The 15846-nt window shown below is 35.5% G+C and overlaps 1 protein-coding gene across 6 annotated transcripts in view; it reads right to left on the minus strand.

The window, feature by feature from the left end:
• Positions 1-6143: 6143 nt before the first annotated feature.
• bsna (bassoon presynaptic cytomatrix protein a) overlaps positions 6144-15846 on the minus strand; it is a 126042-nt gene continuing 116339 nt past the window's right edge. For 5 of the 6 annotated variants that reach the window (XM_026270700.1, XM_026270698.1, XM_026270703.1 and 2 more), the window contains one exon: positions 10013-10433. The gene's annotated coding sequence lies outside the window, so the exon portion shown is untranslated. Of the gene's footprint in view, positions 8226-10012; positions 10434-15846 lie in introns of those variants that run through there. The other variant, XM_026270699.1, reaches the window with a different exon arrangement.

Consider the following 15846-nt stretch of genomic DNA (forward strand, 5'->3'; position numbering starts at 1 on the left):
CCTATATTGGAAAGCTCTCGCGGTGATTTAATCTGGTCTCTACCGCAAAAATCTTTTTCACAGACAAAGTGAAAGACATTTATATTAATCTCATACACAGGTTCTACCTGTAAAGAAGTTTAAACAAAGATTTAAATATTTGATCTTACATGCTCTTTTTGTTTGAGTTCTGAAAAAACTGTACACTTATTTTGGTAATGTCACTACACTCAGAAACTTTGGGATGATATTGGTATGTTTGTCAAGTGTAAGATTTTGCCAGGCTTCTTAGTACATATGAAAAACTTTATATTTGGGTATTATGACTCTGACCCCACAAACAAAAATAACAGTTTTGTTAATTATTTTTTTTTCCTAAACAGATTTCACATTTCACAAATTCAAATTCTCCAACTGTAAACCTGTCTTCTCTGTTTTCTAAAAGAAATGGAAAAGTATTTGAATGTAATTTCAGTATCTACTCATAAGAAAGCTGTAAGGACTGTTAGATTTGCTCTGCCTTTGATCTCCTTGTGTAATTTTGTTTAGATTTTGGCTGTCTTTTCTTTAGTTCTATTCTATTAATTTTTTTAAGGTTGATATTATGTGATGTATGTTTATACTTTTGTATGTTTTTGTTCTCTGCATTAATAAAAAAAAAAAAAAAAAAAAAAAAAAAAGCTTGTATGGTAATTTGTATGGTTATTATTGTCATTCAGAAACACATGCTTACTTCAAGCTGTCTTGAAGGACAAGAGCTCATCTTTACAGACTATCAAAGACGATCAAAGGTCAAATATTATTTACATATTTAGTAATACAAATTACCGCGAGAGCTTTCCAATATGCGTGCCACTGAGTGGCGTCTGTACTTTCCGGTCAGAGAGCACCTGTCCATCAAAGCTCACTATCCAATCAGAGTAGATCACTGTTAAGCCCGCCCCCCCAGAGGTTTGTGTCAAAACACCAAACAAAAAAATTGGGAAATGTAAGCGAAATCTGTGACAATAAATTCAGAATGCACGATCAGCGAAAACAAATCTTTGAAAAACATTAACAAAGAATGACGCATATTTGAAGAGCCTGTTAAATTTGTGTGACTGAGTTCCGTTCAGTTTTATAAAGTTCCGTTCATTATAATTGAACCAAATGTAATTCCATAGAGGAAGAAAGATCTTTCTGAAAATGAAAAGTACGAAACAATGCAATGTCTTACAAAATTCATCAGAACAATCAATATTTAGCAAAAAGCAAATAGATATTATTGAACTGTAAAACGAATTGTGAGTAACTTAGAGCATTTGTTAAGGAAAGTTTCTGTCAAACAAATGAACTGTATTGCAATGGCTGCTGTAAAAAAAAAAAGCCAGTGCTGAGCAGCAGACAGGTGTTTGAAGCTACTGGAGTCTCAAGAACCTCTCCATGCAGACTGACAGTTGTGTGTAAAGCTGCGTTTCAGTCACTGCTAACCAAACCTCACAAAGAGAAACCTGCACTTTGTATAATTGTATAGTTTTAATGGTTTTCATAATGACTGTTTAATTATGTTTGTTTATTTTTTGATCCATTGAGCTGCAGCCTATAGGAATATCTCACATCTTTAACTTTCTAAAAATAAATTTTTGATTAATTTTTGAATGATTTTTAATTATGTTATAATGGTATATAATAAAGTAATTTTTGTTTTATTTAGTAATTTGATCTCGTTTATAAAACAAAATATAATTCCAGTCAGTTTGCAAAGTTTTGTGAACGATTTTAACACACGACTGACTTGCGGTTAACGCCGTGGCCCTGCAGTGGTACACACAGCGATGTTAGGCATTTTGGTTGGCCACCTACTGTATATAAATGATAGGATATTTTAGATGCAAAAGAAGAACTGGGAAGAATCAATTAATTATGAATAAATTATTGTTATTGTGAAACTAATATGTAATCATGTAATCCATCCAAATATAATTATTTTACAATGTAGTTTAATCTATAATTACAAGTACTTACTTTTGGGAATCTGATTACATTATCAAGAAGATGACATTTCTTCAGTTACTACCCAGCACTGTCTGTTTATATGATAAGTCATGAGAATATTCCCTATTAAACATTACGCAATGCCAAACAGTGTAAGACTATTGAGAAGTTATTTTATGGAGTTTTAAGGTCCAGAGCACATTTTAAAATACTAGGCATCACACTTTTTGTATACAAAGCATTGCATAACTCGGCCCTGGATTACATTTCTGATCTTGTAAAACCTTACACAGCTGTTAGGCAATTAAGATCTGGAGATCAGTTACTTTTATCGGTTCCTCGTTCTCGCTGCAAATCAAAAGGTGATCGAGCTTTCTCTGTAGCTGCCCCAAAGCTCTGGAATGGTCTACCCTTGAGTATTAGGGCTTCTCCATCACTGGATGTTTTTAAAACTAGCTTAAAGACATATTTTTATACCTTAGCTTTTGAGTGATACTGTTTATGTATTTATATTATTTTACTCTTTTTATGTATATATAGTTGGTGTTTTATGTATAATTTGTCTGTTGTATATGATATTTGCTTTTATCTCCACTCTTTTCTATTTTAAATCATGTTTTACTGTAAAGCACTTTGGATCAGCTACAGTTGTGTTAAATTTGTGCTATATAAATAAGCTTTGACTTGACTTGATCACATATTTGTTCAGTTGTTTAGCCATCTGCACAACTGGCAAAGTGTCAAGTAAAGTCTAAAAGCTTAGTCAGGTAATTGTAGGTAAATAAATGATCTGTGCAAACAATCTGACCTCAAGGAACTGCATGTCTTCTCCTTTAATGGTACTCTCTCTCAGCACAGCCTTTATTTCACCGGATGGAGAATCCACCCTGAGCAGGCTGAACACAGAGCCAATGTGATGTATCACGGCATGCACTTCTTGCTTAAAGAGGCAGTAAAGATGAAAGTTTAAATCACATTTACCCATATCAATCCAAACCAGTGTTTCTGAGTTGTTTCAGATCCCAGGGATATCCATTGTATAGGAAAACCCTTTGAAAAATTCACCAGAAAACTGTATCTCCCTTTGTGTTCCCAAAAAGACAAATAAGTCATACAGGTTTGGAAAGACATGACCATAAATGCTGATAGAACTGTCAATTTAGGGTGAATTATGCTTTTCTTTGATCACATAGGAGTAAAAAGTGAAGCTACTCTCCCTTGATTACTGTGCAGTTTCCCGAGGGTCTGGAGGAAACCACTGATTTGTCATTGTGGAACACAATGTACTGATGACAAAACTTCACATATTTACTCCTCTCCAAGTCCCACTGAGTCCACTCTGAAAAACATAAACTCATAGGTCTGCAAGTTGACTGCATATGTTCTGTGTGTTTTGATATAATTTGTGCTATCTGCCATCTCAATCACGCAGCTAACGAATCTTACATTTCTTGTTTTTGGCAGGCCTGCTGCACCATTACCTGCACTGGTGTCCATTAATTCGACTGGTGTCTAGACCACAGCAAAGTAGCACAGGACTCACATTTGCTGATATAAAGGTTTGAGTTAAATGTAGTGCTAGGATTGATGTGTAGAGCATCTGTAGGACTCGATTCATCAAGTGGACTGATCATGAAGCAAAAGTCACACCAGACTAACCAAGGTTTATTAAAACAGAAGCCCTGAAATGTAAAACGTCCTGTGTTGTCTGAAGAATTTTTTGCATGTTCACAGTTTTCTTTCCTAACCCTAACCCTAACCTAACTCAAAGACTATATGTGTCCCTGGAGCACAAAGGCAGTCTTAAGTAGCACAGGTATATTTTTAGCAATAGCCACCAATACATTACATTGTATGGGTCAAAATTATAAATTTTTCCTTTATGCCAAAATCATTAGGATATTAAATAAATATAATGTTCCATGAAGATATTTTGTACATTTCTTATCGTAAATCTATCAAAACTTAACTTTTGATTAGTAATATGCATAGCTAAAAACTTTATTTGGACAACTTCAAAGACTTTTTTCTCATTATTTTGAATTTTTTGTTCCCTCAGATTCCAGATTTTCAAATAGTTGTATCTCTGCAAAATACTGTCCTCCTAACAAACCATACATCAATGGTAAGTTATTTTATTCAGATTTTAGATGATGTATAAATCTCAAATTGAAAAATAAATAAATAAATAAATAAATAATAACAATTACCCTTGTGGCTGGTTTTGTGGTCCGGGGTCACAATTTTCTTGACCTTGACAGCTTTTCATCTTACATTACACAAAAACAAAACAAAAACAAACAAAAAAATAACATATCTATTCTCTTCTCACCTGCAGTAACTAAAAGTTGATGTACAGATGTTTAAACGATGTTGGATGGATCTGTGACTTTTACCAGTTCATCTATGATAGTTTAATCTGAGACTGAGTGTTTCAATAGTTCGTTAGGCATTCAGTGATAAACATTCCAGTATTGTCCGCCGTATCGTGACGTGAATACTGGTCCCACATCCGTGCGACACAGTGCCGGGAACCGACATTTATCCCGGTACATCTGAGCGATCTCCGTAATGCTGATACATTAAATATGGCTGTATTGCATGAGAAAAAGGACACCCCGCAGTAAACCCTGGTAGGAAAACCTGATGGGTAGGATAAAATGTCAGGAAACCGGCTCCCGGAGCATCTGATACACCATACAAGGACACGACATAATAACACACAACAGACATACTGCCAGAGACGAGAACATACACAAAATAGCAATAATGAATGCAGCCAGAACACGTTTCATCTGAGCATGTGATGCGGAAGTTGTCAGAATAACACGGATCAGGATTGAGGCTGTTGAGAACGAGCAGTCTGCGTTCTGCTGCAGTGTAAAGTGAAATACACATGAGAGGCTGTTATTCTAAGTTATAGTTTAGTCGTTTGACTGTATCTTTGAACCCATGACAGCGCAGTGTGACAAGAGTCAGTCAGTCGGCAGACAGGAATCCGACTGAACGTGGAGCTGGGGGGTGGATCGCACGGCAACTGTAACTCTCTCTGATTGGTCAGATGTGATGAAATGTGAGTTATTTATAACAGATGGTACATTTACAGTTATTCAAGAATAATGGAAATCCCTTTAATTACTGTGAATAACTTAATTATTATAAGATGCCTATAACTCCTAAAAAGTTTGCAGTAGTATTTGATGCCATTTTTAGTGGCCTTATTCAGCTTTTGTCTGACAATATATTTTCTGAGTCTACCCCCTATGCTAATCTAGTAAGTATTAATGGGTATAAAAATTATAGATAATGAACTTAACTTTTATATTTAAAAAAAAAACAAAAAAACAATTGAATTTGTTATATGCTAAGACTGAATGGAAAGAGGTCTGGAATTTACACAGGAAATACTGTCTCACCAATAAAAATGAAGTTGCATATACAATTATTGGTAGCACTTTATTTTACAGTCCTGTTCCTCATGTACATACTATGTACTTATAGTAATTACAATAACTATGTAATAACTAGGTACTAAACCTGAACCTACCCCTAATCCTAACCCTACCCCATTTAGTTACCTTGTGTTACCAGAACTTTCTTAGATAAATACACTGTAAGTACACTATAAGTACATGTTAGTACACGTACTGTAAAATAAAGTGCAACCCAATTATTTATTTGATTTACCCAGTGGGACAAGAAGTTGCAAAAAAAAAAAAAAAAAAAAAAAAATTAGAAACACGGAGACTGCATGCATCTTTTGTAACATAGAGAAAAAATCCATAAAACACTTATTTTATGATTGTGTATTCACCCAAATGTTTTGGATTGATATTTAAAATATTATATTTAAACTTATGAATGTAAAGATTAAATTCTCTGGTAAAGATATTTATCGCCTAACTTACCAAGCTGACTGATTACATTGATCAGTATTACAAGTTTGTAATAAAAGTGTAGCACAAAGTATATATATATATATATATATATATATATATATGTGTGTGTGTGTGTGTGTGTGTGTGTGTGTGTGTGTGTGTGTGTGTATATATATATATATATATATATATATATATATATATATATACATATATATTTATTTATTTTTTTACATATTTTTAACACCCCATAATACAGAAAATGATTTGAACAGACAGAAAAGACTAAATATTTTCACAATTTTGGGCAGAGAGAATGTTATAAAATGTTGTGTGTGTAAGTGCTACTGAAGTGGAAATTTACACTCGCCATGAGAGTTCATGTAGAACATTCTACTATTGACCATTCTGAGTGAACCAAGAGGGGGAGGAAGGGGATGAGAAGCAACTGATGCATATGTGAGAGAGGCGTTTTTCCTCATTTCCTCTCAGCGGAAATGTTAATGCACTGTGTGTGTATTGTCCATCTCAAAAGATAAAAGAGGCTCTATAAATCTTACAGATTATATCACAGAAATGTGACTGTAAAGAGGGAAGAAGAAAGTGTACAGTGTGTCCCACTTTATGCAGACTGACTGACATTGAAATTTGCTTATTTTTTGGGGGGCCCAAATTTGTCAATTTGTTTATGTATTAAAATTGACCACATTTTCATCCAACTGAATTCATTAAAAGGACAGCTTATTTTATTGCTTTCACAATATATTTATAATTTGCAATTTACTTGCATTTTAACATACTTGCACTTCTCTTTTTTTTTTTTTTTTTTTCTTATTTTCTGTGGCATTTAGGTTAGCAAATTAAATAAGTCCAATTATCCATGCATCTGTCATAGTAGTGAAAAGGACAAGTTTGATTCAGGTGTTTGTTTGTTTTTAAATCCTCTTTTATTTTTTCCTGATTGTATTGAAGAGTCATCTTTACTTTCATCACACAACATTACATCAAGCCTACTACAGGAATACACTGAAACAAACACAAAGTTTACAATGGATATATGGATATGCTCTCACAACAGTGAATGTAACATTGTGTTTATCGAACACCTTCAAACTGTTGTATTTTATTTTCTTTTATTTTTTTCTTCTTTTTTCTAAAGTTTTTTTAAATTTGTCAATTTAAATTTCCCCACCCACAAATTATATGGAATCCATATTCTCTTTTTAAAGAGTCTTTTATATCTGCATCCCCAATCACAACAAGTATAGACCATAGACCAAAAATGTGTCTCTTACAATTTTTTTTACATTTCCAAACAGTCCACATGAGCCAACCACATACACAGTGTGATTTATTAGAATATTTATGTGTTTATTTGGTTCCTGTTTATGTTGTAATGCTCTTTTTTAGATGTAATTTACACCTTGCTCTGAATGTTTCGTGTGCAGAAGTATAGTACAATTTACATGTTTTACAGATATGTTCATGTCCTTTTAACTGTGAAAATGGTTGCCAGTGCAACTGAGAAGCTATTTTCAGGTTATTTTAAAACAAGTTTAGCTGATTGTTTCCTTTTTGACAGAGTCACAGGAGTCATTTTTTTCACTGCCATTTCTTTCTTTCTTTGTGCCACATACTCCTACAAGAGTAACTGTTTTCTAATCCAGTAAAAAGGATCACAATGCATGAATAAGTGAACAACTGAATAGCATAGATAATGGCAGGTGATCTGGTTTCCCTGACATACATGTACATCACAGTCAACAGCCCTAATGAATCACAAACCTAGGGTGTTAGAATGAATGGCTTTCTTAGTATTGTAATTAAGCCCTTATAGCGATGCATATATCTCCCCTTGGTGCGTTAACTCTATGCTTTCCTGAGGTGAACAGGATCAAACACACACATAGACAAAAAATAAAAATAAAAAACTAAAATCTCTGAGATGCAAGACAGATTGATAGCTAATATATTCCATATTGCAGGCAGTACAAAGAGACTCCTCGATTTACTTTCCATTGAGTGTTTTAGGTGGTCTATAGGTGCTATACGTTACTATATAACTGCTTGTTTTATATGCCATCCCATATACATTCTAATCCATTTACATAATATAGTGCTATTTATTTTATTTGTTTAATAAAATATGATTTATTCAGTTCCGGTATAGTTATTTAAAACTATTCTTTGAAAAAATAAATATATCAGAATATATATAAACCAATGTAATTTGTGACGTAACTCTGTAGCTGTAGGCCGTGTCGTTGGGTTTCCTGTCAACTCAAGAGATTTTCTGACCACACAGATATTACAGTGTGTGGCAATGCAGCGAGGGGTCCAAACGGGGTTTCCCAAAGTCTTCAAATTGTATGAAAACTCAAGATTTCCCACGGCCTGTAGAAGGGCAACCACAGAGGTGTATAATTTAAGACCAGATAAAGGGGCAACATTTCAAACATTGAAACAAACAAAAGCATTTTGTTTAATATATATATATGTCTTATTGTTATCATATTTGTAGTATGCTTTAGATTTGTAATTTCCTTCAAGTATTGCACCAATAGGGAACTAAGCATCATGAAGGATGGTGACCCCATCATATGCCGTTCATCTAGCAGCATCCATCCAAAGATAGTGAGAAATGATTGATGTTTATGTTAATCGCTATGGCTAATTGGCTCCCTTTCAAAACAGTGCTACAAATGTGGGAAACATGCCACAAATATGGGAAATAAAATTTCTGTTCATATTTATAGGCTAGTATTTACATTACAGTTTCTCTTATACAAACAAATCAGCCCCCAAGTACTGTAACAGTTTTGAAACTACTATCTAGTTATTCTTGGATTTAGTTGTTTTAATTTGTTTAAATACTCTGACAACCATTTTTCTTAGCTGAGAATATCATTTGCATAGAAGGTCTGAAATTAAAATCCTCTGACCAAACATTTCTTTTACTGCTGTTGATCAGATTTTTAGTTTTTTTTTTTTTTTTTTTTGAATGATAACAAATGAAGATGCATACATACACACATCCAAAATTATTCACACATACTATTGGACCATATAGCAATATTTTTTTCCCCTTATCTTTCCCCAGAACATGCAATCTCTACTTGCTTAAAAGTTCCCTTATTTCTCAGACTAGCTTTGTGTTTTTCTTAATTATTATAGTTATTTAATACAAAATATTTTCAAACAAATAATGGCTTTGACACCTAATGTGTTATTATAAGAGACTGGTCATCACTTTTTAAAGACTTAATAGACAGTGATCCTGAACCTTACAGATATATTACAGGTTTACAGACAGATAGCACTCTTCTGACCACTACTGTAAAAACATCTAACAATTGTGCTCTTTACTGACTGACGACCATCCACTATTGCTTTTGACCTTTTTTTTTAAACCGTAAAACATAAAATTCAACCAATATATATTTAAAAAAAGGATCTAAACAAGTGACAAAGTAACAATGGATTTAAAACAGTAATAAACAAAGGAACTCAATACAAGAATAAAAAAATAAAATAAAATAAAAAACACTTGAATTAAAAAATATAAATAAACTTCAATCAAATTTGTTTCTATATACAAGCAATGTTGGAAAAAAAAATACCATGAATAGAAAAATAAGTTAGACACTCTACAAACATAGCAAGGCAACAATAGAACAACAAAACAAAAATATAATGCACAAGATTCCAACTCGCCAGTACCGTACAATGGTTGTAAAAACACCCCATTTGCAGCCTGAGGACAATTTCTTAATACTTTGGAAAGGACCATGAATAAAAAATAGACCTTATTGGTCAGAACCTGACACTATTTTCCAAATGATTTCTTATGTGATGATCTGAGTCTTATGTTTGGGCTTGTACTAGAATTTCTTTCGTCCTCTTCTTCATATTCTCTCTGCTGAAGTATAAATGCACAAATCCTCTTTGTCAGTCTCTCATTGATAATGTGAACAGTGTAAGGTCTTGGATTACATGCATTCCTAGTCCACTTTACACTTTTATAGCACACAGAAAGAGAAAAAAAAGGACAAAAAATAATAATTAACAGGATTATTATTATTATATATTTTTTTTTTCATTCTGGAATGTTGAGTTAAAGGACTTAGCATAGAGATGTGTGTTATATTTCCCATGTTCATGATTTTTTTTGTTTGTTTTGGTTTTTTTTTTTTTTTTTTTTTTTTTTTTTTTGGAAAAACCTATGAAGTTTTTTCTAAGTGTCCTTAAAATCGCTATTTCGTCCATTCCTGAGAGGGGAGTGAAAAGCTTTTCCCAGGTAACAAGAGAAACACGGAATCACACTTCTCCATGAGTCACTCGCTGTGCTGCTCTAATGAGAACATGTCAGCTTGTTTTCAGAGCAATGCACACGCATATTTCAAGATTTACTGTAGGCGTTATAAGTTACACTGATTGACCTGTTTATTTCTTTGATATTGTGCGACTGGATTCATCGCTCTCCGCTGCCTTCGTGTACTGTGTTCTGTTGGCCAGGAGGAGGAAGTTGTTTGGAGCCATCATGCTCAAATATCTTTGGCCATGCTGTTCGGTTAGAACACAGATACAGACTTCCCAAATAACCTGTGAAGAACAATATGGAATACAAAGAAGGCATTACAATCCAATTAAATACATTGTTTTCAAGGTGAAATGTGTAATGTCTGTTCCATTATATAACAAATATATAACATTTGTTATAAACAAATGGAATGACAAAATAATTACTATTTTCAAACCTAACATTTCCCCTCTTTACCATCTAACCTAACTAATTACACTGGGATAGGAGCTGGAAAAAAATGCACACTTCACCCTTAAATGTTGTATTACAGACAGTATATATGTGGCTTCTATGTTCTGAAAAGGGACACAAGAGCCAGTCGGCTGTTAATCGTTAGTTTATATAAAGCATAAAGAAACATTTCTGAGACATTTGTAACAATGCAAGTGGTAATGTAACAAAGTTAAGAGTTTAACTTTATTGAGACCCATACTGAATGTTTTAGCTCACGAGTTGTATCTTGTCAGGTCCTGTAGTGGAGTGCCAGCAAGATGTTAAGTTAATGTTACTGTCAGTAGCTGCATTTTCATTACCTTTCAAATTGCGCAAATTTAAATTGCTAATTGAAAATGCACCCAATGGAAACACATGCATTTCACAAAAACTCCCACATATCACAAAAACATTTTTACGCTCACAAGAGGTGGTTTTAAGGCAATTTGAAAAAGGTATGATTCACAAAAGTGGAGAGAAGGGAAAGTTTTCTTTTTTTTTTTTTTGCCACATTTACAGGTCATCTGGCATGCATAAGTAACTCCAAGAAACACCTCATATGTGGCCGCTCTCCAGTATGCTTGTATCCCTTATTTACACTGCATAACAGTTAGCACTCGTTAGCTTGTCATTAGCATTTTCTTTTCTCCTCTCCTCTCCTCTCCTCTCTCACGCTGCAGTTTTCCACAAGTTCATCAAACAACCGCAGTAAGAATATTTCATCAAGCACGGTGAGTAATGGCTTCTCCTACAATTGTTATTTGCACCTCTTGCCACATGTACAGTTTATCTATCTCTGTCGCTGATGAGGGATTCACATGTGATAAATGCAGGGAAACAGTTAGGCTGACAGAGAAGATTTCAGAATTAGAGACACGCATCCAAACTTTAATTGAGGACAGTAAGAATGTTAGGGCTCTAGATATGGCTTTGGATGCGTCTAGCTCAGGGATTCCTGTACATTGTCCAGTTCCAGCAGAGCCCCTGCAGCAGGGCAACTGGGTGACGGTGAGGCAGCGTAGTCGTGGGTCAAAACACCGCTCTTCTGTTCTGATCAAAACATTAAACAGGTTCTCCCCACTCAGTGATGCACCCACTGAGAAACCTGATGAAAGTGCTCTAGTTATTGGCGATTCTATTGTACGGAACGTGAATATAGAGACACCAGCCACCATAGTCAAATGTTTACTGGGAGCCAGAGCGCCTGACATCTTGGCAAATTTAAAAGTGCTGGCTAATGCTAAACGTAAATACAGTAAGATTGTTATTCATGCCGGCGCTAATGATGTTCGACTTCGCCAGTCGGAGATCACTAAAAATAACTTTAAAGAGGTGTGTGAACTTGCAAGCACGATGTCAGACACTGTAATATGCTCTGGTCCCCTCCCTGCTTACCGTGGTGATGAGATGCATAGCAGATTGTCATCACTCAATGGCTGGATGTCTAAGTGGTGCCCACAGAATAACATAGGTTATATAGACAATTGGACGAGCTTTTGGGGCAGACCTGACCTGTTTAAAAGAGATGGTCTTCATCCCTCCTGGGGTGGCGCCACTCTTCTGTCTAGAAATATGGCAAATAGTCTTAGTGTTTATACTTGACTAACTGGGGCCCAGGTCAGGAAGCAGACAGACTGGCTAAACCGACCGTCTGCTAGCTGCCTCCCGTCACAGAGGTCAGTTAATTCTCAGCACATAGAGACTCTTTCACCTAGATATCACACTATAGAGACTGTGTCTGTTCCACGAACTAGAAAATACAAAAAATGTCCAAACCAAGTTAAGGTTAACAATTTAATTGAGGTTCAACAAATAAAAAACAAATGCAATATGGATAAACAAATGATAAAGATTGGCTTATTGAATATCAGATCCATTTCTACGAAAACACTTTTTGTAAATAATATGATAATTGATCATAATATAGATGTGCTCTGCTTGACAGAAACCTGGCTAAAACCTGATGATTACATTATTTTAAATGAGTCCACCCCCCAAGATTATTGTTATAAACACGAGCCGCGTCTAAAAGGCAAAGGGGGAGGTGTTGCTTCAATTTATAATAACGTTTTCAGGATTTCTCAGAGGGCAGGCTTCAAGTATAACTCGTTTGAAGTAATGGTGCTTCATATAACATTATCCAGAGAAACCAATGTTAATGATAAATCCCCTGTTATGTTTGTACTGGCTACTGTATACAGGCCACCAGGCCACCATACAGACTTTATTAAAGAGTTTGGTGATTTTACATCCGAGTTAGTTCTGGCTGCAGATAAAGTCTTAATAGTTGGTGATTTTAATATCCATGTCGATAATGAAAAAGATGTATTGGGATCAGCATTTATAGACATTCTGAACTCTATTGGTGTTAGACAACACGTTTCAGGACCTACTCATTGTCGAAATCATACTCTAGATTTAATACTGTCACATGGAATTGATGTTGATAGTGTTGAAATTATTCAGCCAAGTGATGATATCTCAGATCATTATTTAGTTCTGTGTAAACTTCATATAGCCAAAATTTTAAATTCTACTTCTTGTTACAAGTATCGAAGAACCATCACTTCTACCACAAAAGACTGCTTTTTAAGTTATCTTCCTGATGTATCCGAATTCCTTAGCATATCCAAAACCTCAGAACAACTTGATGATGTAACAGAAACTATGGACTCTCTCTTTTCTAGCACTTTAAATACAGTTGCTCCTTTACGCTTAAGAAAGGTTAAGGAAAACAGTTTGACACCATGGTATAATGAGCATACTCGCACCCTAAAGAGAGCAGCCCGAAAAATGGAGCGCAGCTGGAGGAAAACAAAACTAGAGGTATTTCGTATTGCTTGGCGGGAAAGTAGCATATCCTACCGAAAAGCATTAAAAACTGCTAGATCTGATTACTTTTCTTCTCTTTTAGAAGAAAACAAACATAACCCCAGGTATTTATTCAATACAGTGGCTAAATTAACGAAAAATAAAGCCTCAACAAGTGTTGACATTTCCCAACACCACAGCAGTAATGACTTTATGAACTACTTTACTTCTAAAATCGATACTATTAGAGATAAAATTGCAACCATTCAGCCGTCAGCTACAGTTTCGCATCAGACAGTGCACTATAGACCCCCTGAGGAACAGTTCCACTCATTCTCTACTATAGGAGAGGAAGAATTGTATAAACTTGTTAAATCATCTAAACTTACAACATGTATGTTAGACCCTATACCATCTAAGCTCTTAAAAGAGGTGCTTCCAGAAGTCATAGGTCCTCTTCTGACTATTATTAATTCCTCATTGTTATTAGGACATGTCCCCAAAACCTTCAAACTGGCTGTTATTAAGCCTCTAATAAAAAAGCCACAACTTGACCCCAGAGAACTAGTTAATTATAGACCAATCTCGAATCTCCCTTTTCTGTCCAAGATACTAGAAAAGGTGGTATCCTCACAATTATATTCCTTCTTAGAGAAAAATGGTATATGTGAGGATTTCCAGTCAGGATTTAGACCGTATCATAGTACTGAAACTGCTCTCCTTAGAGTTACAAATGATCTGCTCTTATCATCTGATCGTGGGTGTATCTCTCTATTAGTTTTATTGGATCTTAGTGCTGCGTTTGACACAATTGACCACAACATTCTTTTGCATAGACTTGAACACTTTGTTGGCATCAGTGGAAGTGCATTAGCATGGTTTAAATCGTACTTATATGACCGCCATCAGTTCGTAGCAGTGAATGAAGATGTATCATATCGATCACAAGTGCAGTATGGAGTACCTCAAGGCTCAGTTCTAGGGCCGCTACTCTTCACGCTTTATATGTTACCCTTGGGAGATATCATCAGGAAACATGGTGTTAGCTTTCACTGTTATGCTGATGATACGCAGCTCTATATTTCCTCGCAGCCCGGTGAAACACACCAATTTGAAAAACTAATGGAATGCATAGTCGATATAAAAAATTGGATGACGAGTAATTTCTTACTGCTAAATTCAGAAAAAACAGAGGTGTTAATCATAGGGCCTAAAAACTCTACTTGTAATAACCTAGAACACTGTCTAAGACTTGATGGTTGCTCTGTCAATTCTTCGTCATCAGTTAGGAACCTAGGTGTGCTACTTGATCGCAATCTTTCCTTAGAAAGCCACGTTTCTAGCATTTGTAAAACTGCATTTTTCCATCTCAAAAATATATATAAATTACGGCCTATGCTCTCAATGTCAAATGCAGAAATGTTAATCCATGCATTTATGACTTCAAGGTTAGACTACTGTAATGCTTTATTGGGTGGTTGTTCTGCACGCTTGGTAAACAAACTACAGCTAGTCCAAAATGCAGCAGCAAGAGTTCTTACTAGAACCAGGAAGTATGACCATATTAGCCCGGTCCTGTCCACACTGCACTGGCTCCCTATCAAACATCGTATAGATTTTAAAATATTGCTTATTACTTATAAAGCCCTGAATGGTTTAGCACCTCAGTATTTGAATGAGCTCCTTTTACATTATACTCCTCTACGTCCGCTACGTTCTCAAAACTCAGGCAATTTGATAATACCTAGAATATCAAAATCAACTGCGGGCGGCAGATCCTTTTCCTATTTGGCGCCTAAACTCTGGAATAACCTACCTAACATTGTTCGGGAGGCAGACACACTCTTGCAGTTTAAATCTAGATTAAAGACCCATCTCTTTAACCTGGCATACACATAACATACTAATATGCTTTTAATATCCAAATCCGTTAAAGGATTTTTAGGCTGCATTAATTAGGTAAACTGGAACCGGAACACTTCACATAACACCGTACTTTCTACATCATTAGAAGAATGGCATCTACGCTAATATTTGTCTGTTTCTCTCTTGTTCCGAGGTCACCGTGGCCACCAGATCCAGTCTGTGTCCAGATCAGAGGGTCACTGCAGTCACCCGGATCCAGTACGTATCCAGACCAGATGGTGGATCAGCACCTAGAAAGGACCTCTACTGCCCTGAAAGACAGCGGAGACCAGGACAACTAGAGCCCCAGATACAGATCCCCTGTAAAGACCTTGTCTCAGAGGAGCACCAGGACAAGACCACAGGAAACAGATGATTCTTCTGCACAATCGGACTTTGCTGCAGCCTGGAATTGAACTACTGGTTTCGTCTGGTCAGAGGAGAACTGGCCCCCCAACTGAGCCTGGTTTCTCCCAAGGTTTTTTTCTCCATTCTGTCACCGAT

This window comes from Carassius auratus, chromosome 8, assembly GCF_003368295.1.
Source record: "Carassius auratus strain Wakin chromosome 8, ASM336829v1, whole genome shotgun sequence".
Classification (NCBI taxonomy): Eukaryota; Metazoa; Chordata; class Actinopteri; order Cypriniformes; family Cyprinidae; genus Carassius; species Carassius auratus.